At 40.4% G+C, this 22,399-nt stretch overlaps 1 pseudogene; it reads right to left on the bottom strand.

Annotated features, from left to right (window-relative positions):
- Positions 1–20,256, bottom strand: part of LOC101834922 — a 47,788-nt pseudogene extending 27,532 nt beyond the window's left edge.
- Between the last annotated feature and the right edge of the window lie 2,143 nt (positions 20,257–22,399).

A 22,399-nucleotide genomic window follows, 5' to 3' on the forward strand; every position in this document is an offset into this window, starting at 1 on the left:
CTCCAAATGGTATCTTATTGGCCATGCCCTCGCATTATTATCCCCTAATGATGGTGGGCTCTAATTTCTGATTTGTGATCACCAAAAGAATACAGCAAAAGCAGCAGTATATACATGACTACAGGTATGTGACATTTCTACATATATTACAATGTCTGTTTTGTCAGAAGAATCTTTTGCTTATTTTGAGAAAGCTAACTATGACTATGTGAGTAGCTATCTTGAACATGTCATGAGCCAAGGAACTAAAACCATGCCATCAGTGCAGCAACTCACATGAAACTGTGTCTTCCTGGGAACTACAAGAGGTCAAAAGTTATTCTTCAGATGGGGCCCTTGTTCCTGCCAACACCTTCAAGTCTTACCAAAGGACCCATATCAAATCTGCCCTAATTACTAGTCCATGGAAAGTATAAGAAAGTAAAGGTGTGTTATGTAAGCAGCTGATTTGAGTAATGTGTTACACAGCAACAGCAACAGCAAACTAACATACCAGAGGTGATGTTTAATTGTTGTGGGAGGACTTTTGCATATTGAAATACAGCATAAGCTAGGTGGAGAGTCCTCAGGGGTAGGCCAGGATTCTCCAAGAAAAAAAATCCTGTCAGTGCTCTCACTCAATGTCTAATATGTAATCCAGTTCCTCCTACATCCATGATTCACAGATTCAACACACAGAGTAAAAAGGGGAGCAACACGCCTTCTCTCTATCTCCCCCAGTGGCTCATCAACAAACGTTTATTTCCTGTTTCCACAATTGTGTGTTCTGCTGGTCTACTGGTCTTTGTATCAGACGTTAGTATGCTTAAACAAGACATACAACAATGATTCCATTGAATTAAATATGAAAATCTCCACTAGACCATTTTTGATGTTAGTCTTCTGAATCAACAGACAAGCCAAAAGCAATTGCGCTTGCTAAGGTGACTAAGCTTAATATTCAACAAAGATTGGAATCCTTTTCAAGAAATGTAAGGAAGATTATGTCTCAAATGTCAGAGGTCCTTCGGATGCCTTGAGTATCACCCTGCTTCTTTATTTCGGAATTTGGACCTCAAAAGTCACCTATTAAAAACTAGATCAACTACTGAGAGGTCAAGGCAACATAAAGAGGTAAGGACTTTCAGGAGTCTCTAGGTCACTGCAGAGAAGTATTCTTGAAAGGAACTGTGGGATCCTGGTCACCCACCTCTCTCTCTTGCTGCCTGACCATGTGGTGGGCACTTTCCTCCTCCACTACAAGCTCCCTACTAATAACATCCAGAAAACCTTACCAGAACTGTGAAGCAATTGGTTCAAATCAATCATGGATTGTATCTCGAAAATGATGATGCAAAATTAGGTTTTTCTCTTGATAAGCTAATTCTGAGATGTTTCATTAATGTGAAAAAAGTTAACTGGTATAGATATCATGTGATTAAAGCCAGTAAAAAGGGCAACAACTCATTCAAGTCAGTATAGACTCTCAAAAGCCAAGATTTGGGTCTTCCAAATGAGGCAAACAACTGTCACCAGCTTAGGCATTTGCTGAAGGCAAACATAGGATGGAGAGTTAAAGAAGACAATTATAAATTTGAGCAACATCTAACCAGTCAGGTGATCATCACTTCCTTGTTTTGTTAGGACTCGCGTTCACTCCCCTTGTGTTCTTTCCTCTCACTGTTTCATCAAATAATGCAAGACGTTGACTTTACATCACCATGTTTCAGTTAGGGCAGTTTAAAGGCAGATTAAACGTTATTGAAGAACTTTTCTGCTCTTTTAGGAATTAACGTATGTTCAGTCAAACACAGCTATTATGTCATGTTAAGCATAAACATACTAATAGCTTTATTTAAAGAACATTTCATTTGAAGTGTATTTTGCAGATGACATCAAAAATTACTCAAGAGTTCTACAAACAAATGCTTATTTTTATTGACCTAGTCTCCATCTCTCTTTCAATATTTTCACCCTTCAACCTATGCTAAAACTTGTGGTCCATTCAGACTGTACTTCTCACACCTGTGGCCACAAATCCCAGGATGCTAATAAACCATGCCACTCTACAAATCCCTCTCCATTAAGACTTGATCTAATTGTTAGAGTTGTGATAACTTAGCCTGAATTCAACAGAAATGGTTTCCACTTACATATCCCACCAAGGATAGGTTTGACCTCATAGATGCTGTAAAAGCAGTAATGTGGTCTCTGTGGGCTCACTAAAATATGACAGGGTGTCAAATAATGCCTGGAAAATAGCAAGCTATTGATCAATATTTGCCTCCAAATATAGCCTTCTTTGCTAGTTCTAAAATGCAAGCCTTCACAGAAATCAATTGGCATCATCTTCATATGATAATAATTAGAAAAAGAAAAATTGAAAGAAAGGAAGAAATAGCAAAATATCGGATATTTTCAGTGACATGCAGTGATTAGTTTTTTCCTTTTATCTGATGACCATTTTAATGATTTCCTATCAAAGCAAACCCTTATTTATATGAAATAACAGTAATTAATACCTATAATTGAACAATGTATATAAACTCAATGTTCAATTTGTACTGGTTAGGTTTTTTCTTAAGTTGACACAAAGTAGAGTCATCTTTGGAAGAAAGTACTTCGATTAAGAAAATGTCTCCACCAGATTGGTATATAGGCAAATCTGTGAGACATTTTATTGATTGATAATGGATGTTGGGGGTCCCAGACTGCTGTGGGCAGTGTTACCCCTACAGATGCAGTCATGGAAGGTTTAAGGAAGACAGCTGAAAGTGAGCATGGGAACAAGAGAGTAAGCAGCATTCTCCTATGACCCCAGCTCAAGTTCTTGCCTCCAGGTTCCTGCTTGAGTACCTGCCTCAACCTCCCCCAGTGATGGACAGTGGCACTGGAGTGTAAGCCAAATAAACCTCTTCCTTCCTAAGCTGGTTTGTTCATAGCATTTTATCATAATGAAAACAAGCAAACTAGAATTATTCTCCTCATACATATATTTTTAATCACCTAAAATTCATGAGACATAAACTGTTAAATATATATAACCTTAGAAATTACAACTATCTTAAATCTTCAGCATGTGTCTCATTTCAGGCCAGATCAATATCCATATATTGAGTTCTGACTATAGAATGATAATATTTAGGAACTGAGGACAGAAGTGGGAATGGTCATTGCCCTTGAAATCGCACCTGCACTGTTACCTAGTACACATTCGTAAGCAACCTGGACACACACCCAAGTAAATCATTCCAATACAATATATTACAGTACAAAGAAGCAGAAGGCACAACTTCAATGACTTAGTTCTTACATTATAGGGAAAATCTATGGACATAGATTGCTTTTCTGGGTCTTATCAGAAATATTTCCATACTATTCTCTTGGCATTAAAAATACACCACCTTGCCGATATAAGCCCTACATCAGAATACATATGAGAATAAATACATATATTCTGTATATATTAAAGAATATATATTCATGATAAGCTAATTTCAGAACAAAATTAGAAGTAAAAACTTCACAGAGTGGCCATGCTTTGTGAAAGTCCATAGGAGGTTTGCACTTTTCTGACAGAGAAGAAGAAAGAGTGGATGGGGATGAGGGGAAGAGGGGAAGCAGAGGGGAGAGGATGGGAAGAAAGAATGGAGGGGAATCTATGATCACAATGTAAAATAAATGAAAAAATTTTAATTAATAAAAACCACACAGTTATTCTTCTGTTATTGTACTCCCACCACAAGTCCTACCTCTTCACATTATGGAAGTCCCATTCATCCCACAAAATGGCTGATGATATTATATTAGGTTAAGGAAAACCCCTTATTTAGGTCTTTTTTTTTTTAGTTCAGTATTGTAAGTCAAACATCAGACAAGTGGAAATGTTACCTCATCTACTGACAATTCAAATCTTCCTGAATAAGGAAAACAAGACTACACACACATATCTCAAAGATCTATATCAGCAGCTTGTATGGTCTGATATGCTGTCATCTCCAAAACCCATTTTGGAGTTTAATCCTCATAGCGAGGCATTATGAGGATGGAAATTTTACTACAGGTCCTTGGAATGTGGTTGGATAATTATGGCAGGTAAGAGGAAGACAAACCAGAAGAGACAGGGGTAGGCTCCCTATCTCTCCCTGCCAGGGTCCCTGTTCAAGCACACCCTGCCTGGCCTCTGGCAGTCAGGGCTGTGGGAAGGGCTAGGAGTCCATCAGGTCACTTCCCAGAGTTGAGCATGAGGGTGAGTGTTGACAACCCAGACCCCTCCTCCTAGTCACAGGAGGAAACCACACTCACCTGTCCTGTTGAGAAAGTGGGTGGGGACCTCAGAACAGAGTGAGGTATAAGGGCCAATAATATCTCACCATGCCAGCAGTAGCTGAGCAGAGGTAGTTTCGCTGAGTTAGGTCACCAATCTCTATCCATGCCCTAGTTCCACTAGGCCTTGTGCCCAGGCCTTTTTAGGCCCAACATCTCCCCATGTGATTTCTGGCGCTACAGCAGGAATCTGCCAGCAAGAACACCAAATTCGGATGCAGCTCCTTTATCCTTGGTCTAGAACTGTGAACCAAAATAAACTCAGTTTTTTACAGGTCATATTGTATCATAAGCAACAAAAAATAGATTAGTACACAAAAATGGACAATAACTCAATAACATTGCATTGCTGAGACTTGTAAGGGAAGGTTGTTCAAAGAGGGGACCTTGTACTTGAGGTTACTTTTCCCTGGAGACACTTGAGGCAAACTGTAAGAAGCAGTCTCATTGAACAGAGCTTGATGAAGGTTCATGGAGCTAGAAAAGCAAAACTCAGAAACCAAGGCCAAGTAAAAAGAGTTGTGAAGCTGGGAACTTCTCCATGACCTTCCCACCTGGAGTGTCACACCAACTGCACCCCAGAAGGAGGCAGCTAAGGAGTAAACACACCGACAAGTCCAGGTAAATAACAGAAATCTCCCTGTAATTTCATTTCTATAGCTACACTGTATGGTGTTTTCCATATTCTCCTGCAGAAAATCAGTCCTAGTGAGGTCAGATCAACTTCAGAAGAGGGGGACATGTAAAAGAGCCACCAAGAAGATTCAGCCTGAAAAGAGAATGGGGAAATGTTGGTCAAGGAGGGCAAAGCTTCATCTATGACAAATTAACTCTTGTACAGCATGGTGACAGTAGTTAACAATAATGGATTACTTGCTTAATATTGTTAACAAACAATGAGCCCTATGCTAGGGATGAATGTGGTGATTATCTTTCATAATGTATGAATAGACGATGTTATAAACTATAAGTATGTGTAATTTTTATTCATTGATTATATCCTGATAGAACTATAAAGCCTGAGAGAAGAAATATCTTAATTGTTATACCTCACAGTGAAAATATCAAAGGTAATTTAAGAAAACCTAGAAAAAAAATGGAAAATAAATTACAACAGTAAGAAAATGCACTTGCTATATAAAAACGAAAGTTCAGGCCAGCTGGGTCTTTGGGTGACATTAACTCTACTCATCACCTACCCAGAGTCCTGTATGAGAAGCCACACTGGAACTGACACGTAAGCCACAGTCACCACAGAAATGTAAGGAACCAAAAAATATTGGCGTATGGCATTAAATTTGCTGGCAAATTTTTGTACAAAAATAAGTAGCGGAAATATCTTATGTTTTCTAAGCAACAAGATTACCAAATGTATGCTGTAAGTAATCTTTAAATGAAAGAAAATGACTATGTCATTAAAAAGCTAATGGGAGAAAAGATAGAACAGTAAAGATATCCAACACACCCAAACTTGAGATCTAGGCCAGTGCTCCTGCAACAGCAACTACAAAACAAAAAGCAAAAACAAAAAAGAAAAAAATCAAATCATGTTGTCAAGGTATAAATCTGTGGATAATAAATAAGCAAAATGAAATTAAAAACTGATAAAAAATTAAGGATATATATGGAAGAGGGGAGACATCCTGAGGTAGAGGGAAGCTAATAACACCCAGATCTGCACCACAACACACACCCCTCCCAAACATGAGCTAATTTCAGCTGTAACTAAGATCTGGTGTGCCTAAGCCTATCTAGGCATGCCTTGGAAATGTCTCAGAAGAGGGGAAGATTGATGGCTGGAGGAAACTAAGCACCAGTGATTTACTCACAAGGGATCTAGGCAGTCTGATGCTAGATGCAAACAAGGGAATGGAGGTCAAGTGTTTCTTTTTTCCCCTTTTTTAAATTTAAATTAGAAACAAGCTTTCATAACATGTCAATCCCAGTTTCCTCTTCCTCCCTTCCTCCCCTGTCCCCCACCAACTCCCTATCCCATTCCCTTTCTGCCCCCCCAGGGAGGGTAAGGCCTTCCATGGGGGATCTGCAAAGTCTATCATAACATTTGGAGCAGGGTCTAGACACTCCCCCATGTGTCTAGACTGAGAGAGTATCCCTCTATGTGTATTAGACTCCCAAATTCCATTCATTTACTAGGGATAAATATTGATCCATAACCAGAAGCCCCATAGATTAACCAAACTGACATCCAGATTCAGGGGATCCGAATCAGTCCTATGTTGGTTTCCCAGCTATTAGTCTGGGGTCCATGAGAGACACATAAGAAAGTATTCAACTGCTCCGGGCAGTGGCAAGATTCATTTTCTCGCCCAGAGCAACCCCTTCATATCTCAGACCTCCTTAGAGCCACCTCAGGGAGTGCAGGATTGGACCTCGGTCCCTCTGCCTGGGTAATCCTAACACCAGAAATGGGGACCCAGGCCCTCCCTACTGGGGCGCATGGACCATTGTCCCCAGGCACGGTTGGACTACTCTTGGGACGGTCCAGTGCTATTCTTCCAGGCATCCAGGTACACCCTGGTGTTATAGACCAGGAGAGCGAGGAAGAGATTAAAATAATGACATCAGTGGCCAGTGAAGTTGTTGCCATCCCAGCAGGAGAATGGATTGCTCGGTTACTCCTCCTCCCTACAGCTCCTTGTGAGGCTTGAAAAATTAAAGAGAAAGGGGGCAACCAAGGTTTTGGAAGTACCGGCCCTGCTTACATTAAGGATAGAAGGCAAGTCCTTCAAGGGCATCTTAGATTCTGGAGTAGATGTTTCTGTCCTCTCAGACAAATTTTGGTCCCCCGCCTGGCCTAAACAGGAAGGCACAGTGACCCTTCAGGGAATAGGACAGGCTGTGCTGCAAAAAAGCCTCAGAATTCTAAAGTGGCAAGACTCTGAGGGCCTCACAGGGCTTTTTCAGCCATATTTTGCCTGGCCTCCCTATTAACCTCTGGGAACGGGACCTCTTGCAAGAAATGGGAGTGGTCCTCACCACCCAGGCACCCAAGTCCAAAAGCAGGGCCCCCCAGATGATGCAAGGGATGGGCTGGAGTCCGGGGAGGGGACTAGATAAACTAGAACAGGGAGAGGTTTGCCTGGTGGCATCCCTCCCTTTGGATACCAGGGCTCCGGGGGATAGGCAGGGTTTTGATCATTTTTGATGAGGATCACTGTTGCACTGCCAGCCCCCATACCCATCACATGGCTATCGGATCATCCGGTATGGGTGGAACAGTGGCCCTTACCAGCGGAGAAACTAAGGGCAGCCCACCAGCTAGTTCAAGAACAATTGGAGGTGGGTCATTTGGTTCCTTCCACATCCCCCTGGAATACCCCGATATTTGTAATTAAAAAATCTTCAGGGAAATGGAGATTACTACAAGACCTGAGGGCCATGAATGCGACCATGCAGCCTATAGGGGTGCTCCAGCCTGGCTTGCCCACTCCTGTGGCCATTCCTAGAGACTGGCATTTGATTGTCATTGATTTGAAGGATTGCTTCTTTTCTATTCCCTTGCATTCTCAAGATAGTCCTTGGTTTGCGTTTAGCCTTCCTGCGATTAACTTTAGGGAGCCTGCTCTTCACTTCCAATGGGTGGTGCTCCCCCAAGGGATGACTAACAGTCCAACTATATGCCAGATTTATGTAGCTGTCTGTTTAGATCCCCTCAGACATAAGTTCCCTGATCTTTACATTATCCAAAGAAAGACAATGTTACATAGCCTTGCAGAGCTACATGAGCTTCTGGAGGCCTGCAGATTTATTTTGGCTCCTGAAAAGATCCAAAAGAGACCCCCTTATACTTATTTGAGTCATCAAATTCAACAAACTGGCCTCCAAATTGATTGTTCAAATTTAAAAACACTTCATGATCATGATTGTCAGAGATTTTTGGGAGAGGTGCAGTGGTTTCACCCTTCTCTTTCTATTAAAACAGGGCTCTTAAAGCCCTTTATGATATTCTTCCTAGTGATCCTGCTCCAACTTCCCCTAGACAGATTACCCCAGAGGCCAGGGATGCCCTACAATTGTTGTTTAAAAAGTATAGAGCAAGCCCACCTTCGGTGCATGGATTATGGGCAGCCCCTTGTTCTGGTTGTACTTTCATCTAGCTTTTCGCCCACTGCCGTGTTTTGGCAGACTGGTCCTATTTGTTGGATACATTTGTCAGCCTCCCCTAAGAAGGTAGTGGCCTCCTACTATGATCTGATTTTGCAACTGTTGTGGAAGGTGCACAAGTTTAGCATCCAAACCTTTGTAAAGAGTCCTGATAAAATTATCCTTCCTTATGGTAAGGAAGAGGTGAACATCTACAGATCTTCCATGATGGGTGGACCCTGTTTTTTACATCTACAGACACCAAGTTTGATAACCATTATCCCAATAGTCCCTTGATGTCTTTTTGTAAACAACACCCTGTGATTTTTCCCAAGATTTTAAAGGAGAACCCTCTAGTTGGAGCTCGCTCAGTCTTTACAGACGGCTCCTCCAAGGATTTCGTGGTGGTGGTTTCTTCTTAGGTGCAGAAGAGGGTGCCCATAGGGCAGATGTCAGCACAAGCCACCGAGTTGTTTGCTTGCTTGATGGCTTTCCAAATGTTTGAGGGGGAGCCCTTTAATTTATATACTGATAGTGTTTATGTTGCCAACATTGTTAGACCTTTAGAAACTTCTCCATATGTTCTTCCAACCTCTCAGGTTCGTTCTTTATTAGTTCAGCTCCAATATCTTATTTGGCAGTGCATCTACCCTGCTTATGTGGGATTTGTTCGTGCACATACTAACCTTCCAGGACCCCTTTCCCAGGGCAATCAATTTGCTGACTCCTTGACCCACCCTAGGGTCTTATTCACTCAGGAGCAGCTTTCCCACCAGCTCCATGAGCGGTATCATCTAAATGCACGCTCCATTAAATTTCACACTGGGTGCCCCTTATCCATAGCTACACAGATTACCTCTCAGTGCTCTGATTGTGCCCCTTATCATAATTCTTCCAATGAGGGGGTAAATCCCCGGGGCCTCAGGGCCAACCATCTCTGGCAAATGGATATTACTCACCTGCCACAGGCAGGGAAATTAAAATACATGTATGTCTCGGTGGATACGTATTCTAAACTGATTTTTGCCGTTCTCCACTCAAGAGAGAAGATTAAGGATGATATTTCTCATTGCCTGCAGGCCTATGCCTACATGGGCATTCCCGGTGCACTAAAAACGGACAATGGCCCTTCCTATGCCAGCAATCGCTTTGCTGCCTTTTGCAAGGAACATCACATTGTCCATTCTTTTGGTCTTCCTCACAACCCCACGAGACAGGCCATTGTGGAATGCACCCATGCCACTCTCAAAAAATATTTTAAGAAAATAAAAAAGGGAAAGTATGTTACCTCCCCCAATATTCAGTTATCCAGCATAATTTACATTTAAAATTTTTTGACCATAGACAGTAATAATTTGTATGCTATGGAGAGACATTGGAACAAACCCTCCCAATCTTTGGGATGGGTCAGATGGAAGGACTTGATTACAGGAAAATGGCAGCCATCCACTCCCCTACTAGCTAGGGTCCGAGGGGCTGTCTGTGTTTTCCCTCCAGGAAATGAGAAGCCCATTTGGGTCCCCTAACAGTGCATCAGGAATGTCAACCCCAATACTACTCCAGATACTAGGAATGCTCACCATGATAAAGATGGTCCAACCATTGCCAAACACTCAGGTAAGGGAAGTATGGGCGCTGGTGAGGATCCCCCCCCCCATTTTGAGGCCAGTTAGTCATTCCAGCTCCCTGTTCATCAATTTTTATAGCACCAATAATACATTGCGAGTGGCTGCTGCCAATGAGAGATTAAAAAGTCAGAAACTAAACATTCTGAGTTTCCCCTCCTAAAGGGAAATCTCTGTTTTATTAAAAATATTTAATGTCACCTAGATTAAATCTCTAGGCCTCAGCCTGACACCAAGGTCAGGAAAGAGGGGAACCTTAGAGATCGCTCTCAGTTGGAGGGTGGATTGTGTAAATCTTAAGGCTTTTGCCTGAGGGAACATCCTCAGTTGGAGGATGGATTGAAAATGGGTGAATACCCAAGCACACCTTTAATCCCAGCACTCAGTAGGCACAGGCAGGCCTCTTGAGTTCAAGGCCAGCCTGGTCTACAGATCGAGTTCCAGGACAGCCTCCAAACAATACAGAGAAACCCTGTCTCAAAAAAAAAAAGGGTAAATCAAAAAAAAAAGTGGTAACAGTAAAGAGGTACTGGTATTAAGTAAATAAAAAGACAAAGGTATTTGGAATGAAAAATTTTGTTTTCATTTAAGTTCTATTTTGTGAGTCATCTCTAAAAACTTTTGGCCAAAAGCCTGGCCTCTCCACCTTACATCTACAGAGTTACAAGGAGTAGGTACGGCTGTACCCCCTGACTGTATCTCAAATGGAGGAATGATGAGGGGCATACAGGACTTTTTAACCTTTTTAGTTCAGGGATTGGCTGGAGTTGTTCTTTTATATAGATTTCAATTAAGGAAGTTTCATTTCAACAGACTAATAATGACCTAGGGAAAAAGGATGACCAAAAGATTCATGTATGTTCTGAATATATGGTGTGGCCACACCGGTATATATGAAATGTGATTGTGAATGTGTGAGTGTGAACTGCTTATATGATTAAAAGGATACTCAAATCCCTTCAAAAATAGTTAAAAAGCTACCTAAATTGCTTTAGATATAGCCAAAAGGAACATCCAGCCAGTCTGTTAATGTCTTAACAGAAAAGTTAAGATGCAAATGAGGCCTTGTCAGCTAGTGAGAACTCTACAGGTTAGATTGGGAAAGACAGCTCACAGACTTCAAATAATTTTCAAAAGTTATTTGGGACACAGTATAGTTTACAATCTTTGAGTGATTTTCAGAAGTTTTTGAGAAATACCTAATGGATATGTCCTTTTTAAAGAGCATCTACTAATAATCTAGATAGTGATCCCAATTCACCTAGATACTTAACTAAGGAGGGTAGACAAATCCTTCTACTGTTATGGTCCAGCTTCAACAGTTCAAACAAATTTTGGAAAATAAAAAGGGGGAATAATGTCCCCAGTCCCCACATGATTCATCAAATAATACACTCCTCATTTAAAAAATTTTTAAATGTGAATGCCAGTGAGCAATCTGCTTCAGACAGATTCTGGCATGATGGAACTTGAGCAACTATATTTCATATTTTTTTATCATGCTACATGTGTAACATCAATGATTGTACCTAATGTATCTGTGCAAGTGTACTTTCTAAATGCATTCCTGAGGAGATCTTGGAATGATTGTAAACTTTATCACTATTTTGGCCATCAAAATAACTGTAAATCACATGAGGTTTACCCTTGTAACAGTGGAAGGCTGGTAGAATGCTATGGGTACGGCGATAGAGAGGTGCTATGTCAATGGGGGTCCTGGAAATGGTGGCAGTGGTGTTAGGTATTCTGGCTTTATGCCGAGTTCAAACATGCCTTGTTCCAGAGGCTAGCTCTGCTTTAAGTAATTACCCCATAATTGTTAATCTAAGTATGTCTCTTACCGGAGAATAATTCCGGGCTCCTACCCTATGGAGGTTACATGTTGACTCTCTTGTGTTTCTCCTTCCCAGAATCCTCCTGGACTCCTAGTCCCACCTATCTAGATTCCTATTGGCTCAACAGTGCTTTATTGACAAAAGACTTCCCCAACATCTCCTCTTTTCTGTTTAAACAAAAAGAAAGGTCTTAACTTTAACTTAGTCAAATTTTATGACAGAACAGTTATCAAGTAAGAACATAGTTACAATATTTTAGCAAGATTTAAAGAAAATATCATCCATCCCATCCTTGTGAGTCCAAAGTTGTATATGTAGCTTATCTTTTATCATAACTAAGGAAAAATATAATTATAACTATCTGTCTTTAACTCCATCAAAGACCACAGAAGGATAATATATAAACACTAGGATTGATAGAGACATCTTACTGCCTGGACAGTCACCCGAAGTTCCACTGTAACGTTGGGGCATCCATCTTCAGCCCATAGGCCACAATGTATCCAGAAGATTTCTCAGCCAAGCAGGAAATTTCAAAACTGTCCATCTGCATCAGCAGTCTGTCAGTCATTTTTCTGTGTCCTGCAGAATGTCCCGTAGACTCTTCCATGAAGCAGGAACCCTGTAAGACTGAGTTCAGCAGTCACTTTTCTGTGGGTCCTGCATGTCCAGAATATACAACAACAGTCAAACAGTCTAGGTAAGAGCAGTTTCTTGCCTAAATGGCTAATCTTGCCATGTTGAAAGCAAACTCCATAACGACTTTCTTCGATGCCCATCTCAGATGTAATTGGTGCTGCCAGGAGCAGACATTTCTCATTGTCAAGAAAAACCCTAAACCATTTTAAATGCCATTTTCTGAAGGTCTTTGAAAGGTTTGAAGACTATCTATCTCAAATATATTTCTGTATATCTAGAAAACCTAACTTACCTAACTATAAATTCTATTATAAGTATCTATAGTCTGTATTCAATTATGCATTACATTTTAAAAGATCAGTATAAGCACAATACTTAATCAAGAGGAGAAATATACACATCACAAAATTGACCTTGAATTTGTATCAATAAATGAAAAACAATACCCATACCATAATTCCCCTTTTTACCATTAAAAGAGATTGGTTGTGATCATTAACCAATTATAAACAATCCCATTTAAATGAAAACAAAGGTTTATAAACAAGATGGGAATTAGGACGTCGCTCATTCCAAACTGTTTCATGCTGGAAGGGGGCGCCGTTCATACCATGGGGATCATGACAAAATTCAGAAACCTATATAAGTCCTTATTTTCAGGTCTGTAAGACTCCATCATCTTAGCTGTTTCCGTTGTTGGAACACCTGGTCCACTGCTTCCGGGGGTCTTGGTTCATCCAACCACAGAAGCCTGAAAGGAATCCTCAGCTTTTCATTTTCTGTAGAAACATAAGCAAAATCTCCTTTCCCAAGTAACATATTCTTATACTTAAATTTTGAAGTCAAGGCATTTTTAAAAGATATAGGTTGAATTAATTCAGCAGCATTTATAATCCAGTGTACTTTAGTAGTTGTTCTTTCCTTAGCAATGAAAAAACTGAAAAACACAATAGCATACAGTATCCAGACTCTCTGTGTATTTTCCATCTGTATGTGGCTTATTTATTTATCTATTATTATTATTACTCTACTTCTTTCACTTTTATTTATTTTTCTCTGAGACAGGGTTTCTCTTTGGAAATCTGCTTGCCTCTGCCTCTGGAGCAATTCCTACCGGTGTGCGCCACCACAGCCAGCTTCTTTATTTTCTCTCTCAATCTTACGTATATTTTTAAACACACTGTAAACCTTTAGAGGCTTTTCTTTATCCAAGTCTGACTTTACAGTAAATCTTTATGTTTTTCTGGCCACATGTCTTATCTGTTAAAACCGCGGCAGTTTAAACTGCCTTTTTTTCAATATGGCGGGCATAAGCGTGATTCCAGCTTACCGCCTCAGTCCATGCTGACATCCAGCAAAAGCTGCCACTTCCAGCTGTATGTACACACCTTTCAATCGTTAGCAGAGTCTCTTAAACAACCTTGGTGGTTTTCTTTTTTAATGCCGAGTCAGGAAGACTCCGGTAAGTGAGCCACGTGAATCTAGGCTTGTCGATAGCAAAACACCTGAGAAAAATGCTGCTATCAAAAATCTGTGCTTCTCTCCATTCTTCTGTTTCTAAAATTCCTTTAAAGCTTTTGTCATTCTACGTGGAAATTCAATCCCACTTCTGACACCATTTTGTTAAGAGAAGCTTTTTCTTTGAGAGGAGCCTTCCCGCCAGCCTGGTTCTAGAGCCGCAGCAGTCACAAATAAACACACAGGAGGCTATATTCATTATGAAGCTGTTGGCCTTGCTTGTCTCTTACTGGCTAGCTCTGCTTTAAGTAATTACCCCATAATTGTTAATCTAAATATGTCTCTTACCAGAGAACAGTTCCGGGCTCCTACCCCATGGAGGTTACATGTTGACTCTCTTGTGTTTCTCCTTCCCAGAATCCTCCTGGACTCCTAGCCCCACCTATCTAGATTCCTATTGGCTCAACAGTGCTTTATTGACAAAAGACTTCCCCAACAAGGTTAGGCAAGGCCTTCAAAAAAAAAAGAAACTGTGAGGAAGAAGAGAAGGAGTCTCTCAGAATCAGGAAGACACACAGAGAGAAGGAAATGAACTTGCCATATTGAGAGAATATGTTGAACCATGGCCCCCAGAGCACAGATAAGAAATATCTACTAATTTAAAAAGTAGTTATTAGCTAGTAGCAAGCCTGAGCTACTGGCTGAACATTTATAATTAATATTAAGACTGTTTGTGGTTATTTGGGAACAGCTGCCAAGACACAGAGAAACTCCACCTACAGTATCATATGATGAGAAATATCCTGTGGCAAAAGAAAAGAGGAGAGAGAAAGAAAAGTAGGCCAACTTCCCTCTTTTATAACTAACCTAACCCTGTGATTGACAGCCTTAACTGATTATCAAGACAAAGGTTCCACATTCTAATTACCTCTTCAAGGATTCACTCTGAGATACTGCCATAAGATAGTTAAATTTCACAAATGACTTTGAGAAGAAAACTACTTCACTATTATTTGATGTGGTTGTTGATGAATAAAGTCACATAATCCCCAAGTACCTAATGTGTCCCTAAAACAAGTTACTTCAATGCCAAACAGATAAACTAAGCTGCAAGCTGTGTAAATCCTTACAATATCTTCAGAAAATCTTTTATGGAAAAAAAAAACAAGCTCTGTTAAATTCTGTTCTAGGAATTGTTTGTTGCTCATTTCTGAGAAGCTTCTAAGAAACAGGCTGTGCTACCCTTGGGGCAGGGAAGAACTCCAAAGAAGAATCCACAGTTCCACAGCTGTGGAATGGACAAAGTGAAAACAGGGAATTGGGGAGAAAATATGTTGGTGGCCAGTCACCAGCAGAAGATACAGTTTGCATAAGGCTACGTACTGGTTAGGGAAGATCCCCAGAATCTTGTAGACAGCAACAAGAGTGGCTGCTCTAGTCACACAGGTAAATGGGCCGTATTCCAGGATGCTGATACCAACAGGGCTTCCAATGGTAACAATGGCTATAGCTGTCAGCAGCTACTTCTCCCAGGTCATCTTCAAACATATGATGTAGAGACCATCACTTCTCCTTCTGTAAATGTTCTTTTCCATTGGGAAACAAAGGTTGGTACCACATAAGTGCTGCAAGGAATGTAAGGATACCCTCTCTTGCTATTTGCAGGACACCAAAAGCTCTGAATTTCATGTGAATTTTCACTTTGAGTTACAGGGGAGTCAAGAGTAACACTATGGTTCCCCCTCTCTAGGAGGTGTCAAAGCCACAGCACTTTTACATTACTTGACCATGTTCAGATTCTTGTGTTTACAGAAGGAGGAGGTGGTTCTGCAAACAATCCACTGTAGGTTCTGAGGGAAATGTATATGGCAAGTTAATCTACCTTAAACATACTGCACCAAAGTCTAAGTACACTGCTATAATTCTTTTTTTTTCTTTCCCCAATTTTTTGATTTTTAGAAACACATTAATTTAAATACCCATGCCCCCATTCCCTTGCACCTCTATCCTCCCATACTTCCCACCAACCCCTCAATCAACCCAGCATCCATTCCCCAGGGATTGAATTGTTTGGCGTTTTGGTGGCTAGCTTCTGGTGCTCATTGTATATTTTGGAAATCACCCTCTGTCAGATGTGGAGTTGGTGAAGATCTTTTCCCATTCTGTCTGCTGCCATTTTGTCTTGCTGACTGTGTCCTTTGCCTTACAGAAGCTTCTCAGTTTCAGGAGGTCCCATTTATTAATTGTGAATCTCAACATCTGTGCTACTGCTGTTATGTTCAGGAAGCAGTCTCCAGTACCAATTCATTCCAGAGTACTTCCCACTTTCTCTTCTAAGAGGTTCAATTGGCTGGATTTATGTTGAGGTCTTTGATCTATTTGGATTTAAGTGTTGTGCATTATGATAAATTGAAAAACCTCAATACCCCCCCCTTTTTTGAGACTCAGAAGGTTGCCTCAATGGAAAATTCCCCAAGGTCCCTTTCCCTAGACAGGGAACAAGGTCGAATCGAAAAGAACATCTGAACCAGAGTGCTGATACAGGACACCGGCAGGCTGTTAAGATAAGTTTAATCTTGACCTTGTGGTTTCTCCAGGAAGGATGAGTTATACCTGTGCTTTTTACAATACCCCTATTGCTTTGCTTGCCAAAATTATGTATATAAAAAGAAAACTATCCTAAAGGCCAGCTCATTCAACTAGCTAAGGCTGCTGAATTGCCCACAGATGCCTGTGTAAACAATAAACCTCTTGCGGTTTGCATCCAACTGTCTGGTTATTGAGTCGGGTATTCAGCCTGAAGCCTGATTACTTCCGGTCTTTCAATATATGGCTTTATCTGCAATCTTCTACATGTCCACATTCAGTTATGCCAGGACCATTTGTTGAAGATGCTTTCTTTTTTCCATTGGATAACTTTAGCTTCTTTTTCAAAAATCAGATGTTTGCAGGTGTGTGGGTTAATATCAGGGTTTTCGGTTCCATTCCATTTGTCTACCTGTCTATTTTTGTGCCAATACCAAGCTGTTTTCAGGACTACGGCTCTATAATAGAGCTTGAAGTCAGGGATGGTGATGCCTCTGGAAGTTCCTTTATTGTACAGGATTGTTGATGCTACACTGGGTTTTTTGTCTTTCCATATAAAGTTGAGTATAGTCCTTTCAAGATCTGTGAAGACTTGTTTTAGGATTTTGGTGGGGATTTCATTGAATCTGTAGATTGCTTTTGCCATATTTACTATGTTGATGCTACCTATCCAAGAGCATGATAGATTACAGTGCTATAATTCTTAACGCACTCAAAGGTAGAAGATAATATTGAAGGATGGCATGGAAACCGAAGTAAACAGTTGGTGTAGAATAGTTAAAACTGAAAGCAACCAGATCCTTCCTTAGGCAGAACATGACAGAAGTAAAAATGTCCTATGATAAATGACTTGTGCCGCCCCATACAGGTGCACTGTGGGACATATAAAGCCTTGGGTTTATCCAGGCAGGCTATTGATTGCTTTGACCTATTTGTCTCACCAGGTTACCAAATCCTAGGAAGTGAAACATGGGAGTTGGAAGACCTTGGGCTAACGTCCACAGCCTCAGTTTCCACATTTGCAAAGGATAATGTATTTCACAACTGCCTTAAAACTTATACAGGATAAGGTATAAAAACTCTAATATTAGCCATTAGTCACTCAAATGGTAATTGCAATCCTAGTCTGTCAGTCTTCAGTGTACTTCTATAATCATGAATGATGAACATCTCACATTTGCTCCCTAAAGAAATATCAAAGACCTCCTCCCACCTCTAGGTAACCTCATTCTCAAGGGTAACTCCAGATCTGTTAGAAACAAAAGTCCTTAGACTATCCTGGAGGGGTAATCTGAAGTTTTAGCAAAGAGTTGACATACAAAAATATATGAATGTGACTTTAAAACATGCTTATTCAGGGGATTTTATGCCACAAAAAACAATCCTGACAACTCCTAAAGAATAAGATTCTCATTTTAATGCACAGCTAAACCCCACTGCTTAAAAATAAACAGTGAACATGACAGAAATAAAAATGTCCTGTGATAAGTGACCTGTGCCTCCCCATACAGGTCTACTGTGGGACATATAAAGTCTCTTAGATCTTCCTTGCTTTAGGCAGGGGCATAGAATCCACTGAGCCGAATGTTCCTGGAAGACTTGCTTTACTGTTTAGAATCTCATTGTTCATCATTGGATTCTATGCATGGTCCTACCATAACTACTAGTGTACAAAGCTGCTTGCTGCTATAACAGTGTGCCAAATGTATGAACATGTATTCATTCCCTGTGCTAAAATAATCTCTTCAGCCTCAGAAGTCTTGGATCTATGATAAAAAAAATAGCAACAAGAAAACCCCACTACTTCAACCCAAGTACTTCTAATGCACCATTCTCAGAATCGCTTTGGAAGTACTTCTACCACAGTTGTTATGAGTGGAAACATTCTACCTGCCTTGCCCATTGTATACCAATGAAGAAATAGGCTGAGCATTTAATTCAGTTACTCTCCTGACAGATGCCTACTTCTTCATTAGTCAAGCTACATTTGTATTACATTTTATTTCATTTTATTTTATTTATTATTCCTCCTTAGATACCTGTTTGTTTTCTAATGGGAGACAGAAAGGGTATGAATCTGAACTGAATGGGAGGGGAGGGAGGGAGGAACTAGGAGGAGTAGGGAGAGGGGAAACCATAATCAGAATACATTGTATAAAAAGAAAAAAAGGTTAAAAGGATACATTTTTTTACCATTTTTCCTTAAGTTACATTTTCTATTGTTGATTTACCCTATCCCTGGAGCACATGGTCTCTATTAAATCTGAATTCTGCTCCATCATCCTGGAAAATGGAGCAGACAGAAATATAACAAATGAATAAGTAAGCAAGTGGCTTTCCTGAGGACAGTGGTCAGCATGCTCTCTGCCTGCCCTCTGCTCCCCTGCCGTCCCCCAAGCCTAGTTAGTCTGTGTCACAGTCTAAGTCCACCAGAACACTCGTGCCTCACTGTTCTCTCCGCACTGAATTTAACTGGAATGCAGGGAATGGTTCATGTGATTTTCCTTCCACTGCATGAACTGATGACATCCTCTAGCCATGTGTCTGATTACTCTGTGTGTGACAGCTCCATTTCTAAGCCCAACTATTCTCATTTTATCTCCTTCACTTTTTCCGTGACAAAGTGTGCCAGTGCTTCTCTAAACTGTTTTCCTTGGACCGTATGATTACACTAAAGCCCTTTCTAATTGTGGTGAGCTGAGATTATGTCAAGGGATAAAGGTAAAGTGGACTGTATAGAAGTGGGAGCAGAGAGAAGTCCAAGTTTCCAAATGAGATTCATTCAGTCCAGTCTATTAATATGCAAGCTACAAAGTGGTTGTTATGCACTGCAGGTAAAATGTATTCATATTGTGAGCATTGGGGAAATTTCCCTGTAAAACATAAGAAATAGCCAGCATACCAATGAAGCATCTGTCCTTTGAGAACTACCTAGCTTAAAAAAAAAAAAAAAAAAAAAACAAGACAACAAAACGAAAAATTGCTGGAGGTAAAATATGTCAATCTTTTATGTCTTACGGTAAGGACATTAAAGGGCTTCTTACCAGGCATAAAGAAAGTCTTTTAATGCAGACAGAATTTTGTAGTCACCATCAATGGTGCAGTCTGAAAAACAAAGAGAAATGTGTTAGCATTAAATGTCAAGTTCCCAAGACGATTGTGTTTAAGTTCTTTGGAAAGCTACCTGCAGTTAGTTCATTATGACTTGAATCTGTATTTCCTGGGCGCCTCCTGTACCCACTTTTGTAAACTTGAATGACTTATTGAACTTCCTTGGGATCAGTTCTCTCTGTGGCTGAATGAGTAAGACACCAACCTTGTGCTCAAAGTCTGGCAAGTCCTCCATGGGAGCAGGTTAGAACATTGACTTCCCATCTGGTGGTGGAGTTCGAGGAAGTTAGGGAACTTTGGGGATATGGGCCCTAGGGATCTAGCTGGCAGAAAGAGTCTACTACAAGTATGCCTTTGAAGGCCGAACCCACTTCCGGCTCAGGTTTCTATGCTGTTTCCTGCCTGTGGTCACGTGAAGAAGCTGCTGCTCTCTGATGCTGCCACTGTGGAAAGGTTAATACTTTCTATTGCATCTTCACTGTGATGGTCTGAAATCTCACAACATCAACCAAAAGCTTTCCCTTCCTTAAGCTATTTACTCTGAGAGAGTATCATGGAAATCACAGATGATACATACTGATACCACAGGTCATCGTAGGTCAAATACAAAGGCAAGCATCTGATTAACTACATTAAAGTGGATTATCGCATCTCTTGTTACTGTTTTCGTCATTTTCCCCATGACAAATTTTCCAGGCAAGGCACTGTGCAAAATATGCTAGAGGATCAAAAGGAAACATTACAAACACAATACTCATGGCTTGCCTTTCAAAATTTTTGCTATCCCAGGAGAAGTGCACTAAAGTTATACAATAAAAAGTCATATAGTACATATAAAGTGTTTTTGAAAATCAGAAGGAGAATGGATGACATTCATAAGATTTCATTATGGCTCTTATATGTTTATTTTCACAATTTTGTTCCCTCCCTTTCTGTTTTCCCTCACCCCGCCTGACTGAATGGCACCAGAAAGGTTGGAACAATTGCTACTTCATCTTTGACTCATTTTGCTATATAAAAATATATTAATAAAGAAGTGCTTCCATCAGCTGGCTTGACGATGGCAAAAACCTCTAGATCCAGATTGTGAACGATTGATCTCAAGCTGAATATCCAGACGGGAAAGAATGTCTAACAAATAGTGGAAAGTGCCAATTAACTCAAGCTTCTTTGGTGGAAAAAAGGACCAGATACTGACACTTATTTTCTGTAAGAAAATATTCTAGCAGCTGCCAGTAGGAAAAATTGGACAAAAGAATAGGAGACCATCTAAGTCCTACAGTGTTAGGAAGAAATTCCACTAGGAAATCTTTTCAATTTCCCCCGAGTATTAAAGACTTAATAAGACATATAGAAAATACTCCATTTCAGTTACTGGAGTAGTCTTACTTGGTTCATTACTAAAATGAAATCAGTACATTCTAACTATGAATTATTTGGGCAAACACTGAAGTTATTTAAGATCTAGGAAGTAAATTGTAGATACTGCTGCATAGAAAGAAGAGTCTTAGAACAGAAACGTTGATGAGAGAGTTGGACTGGGAAATCTACAGCACAGATTTTTCTCTGAGACCCCTGCATGTAGATTGGTCATGACACATGGCTTTTAAAACAGAGACTGGCTGGTATATGCATTGCTCTTGCTGAGGACCTGAGCCCAGTTCCCAGCACCCAGATCAAGCAACTCACAGCATCCTGGAACTCAAATTCCATGAAATCAATTGCCCATTTCTGACTTCACATGTCCATCCCTAGACACAGACTCAGGCACATACACTTTTTTTTTTACAAATAAAAACTTAAAACATAATACAATCTTAACACTTAGAGAATCAAGTTGATAAATCAGTTTGTTCTGTCCTGAAGAAGCTATCATTGAAGTACAACCTGTTAGTAATATTTATCATACCATACACCTCTACTCATCAGGTCAGCACCATCTGCATTAGCCCCAAGTTGCTGTACCATATGGGTTGGACTGGTGTTTGTGAGGTTGCAGCTGGGACCAGCCCATCAGCCCCAGGTCAGCTCCTGGGTTGGGGGAGTGTGGATGAGGGAAAGGCTAGCTAAAAGAGTTAAGAATCATAGAGACAGAATGTCTGTCAGGAGGGCAATCTCAATCCATACTGAATGTTCAGTTTATTCATACACCATCTGAAGTAATCAGCCAAAGGTGGGGACAATGGCAGAAGACTTCTATTATCATGTATAAAGGACAAATAGCAATTATGTCCCTTAACCCTAAAGACACTCTGGAGCTGCACTTACTACTTGGCCTTCAGGCACTTGCTGCATCTAGCCTTCAGGCTGGGAGTAAACCCACCTGGGCCCAAGTCTATTGTTATTTAGATATCAGCTATTACCCCTGAGGACAGGGCATCCAGTAGCCATTAAGCTAATGTCTTAGAGACAGAGACAATAATAGGGGCAAGTTGAGCTCTCTGAACTTGTGGCAGGACTGAATGGATTTCTGCAGTTGTTTCAAGGGAATTTCTTACATCATTTATTTCATTTTCCTTTAGGAATGGAGAGTAACTGATACATTAGGCATTTGTTTTCTGAAATCATGTTAAACTTTTGTATCTAGCCATTTGGGAATTAGTACTCCAAATATCCTTTAACAATGCATAGTGTTTTTAAAAAGCAGACATTAACAAAACCCCCAAACACCATATTTTTAATACAAAGCTAATGTAAAACCATCTGGGAAGAACCCCAAAGGCAAAATTAATGATG

This window comes from Mesocricetus auratus, unplaced genomic scaffold, assembly GCF_017639785.1.
Source record: "Mesocricetus auratus isolate SY011 unplaced genomic scaffold, BCM_Maur_2.0 Super-Scaffold_100013, whole genome shotgun sequence".
NCBI lineage: Eukaryota > Metazoa > Chordata > Mammalia > Rodentia > Cricetidae > Mesocricetus > Mesocricetus auratus.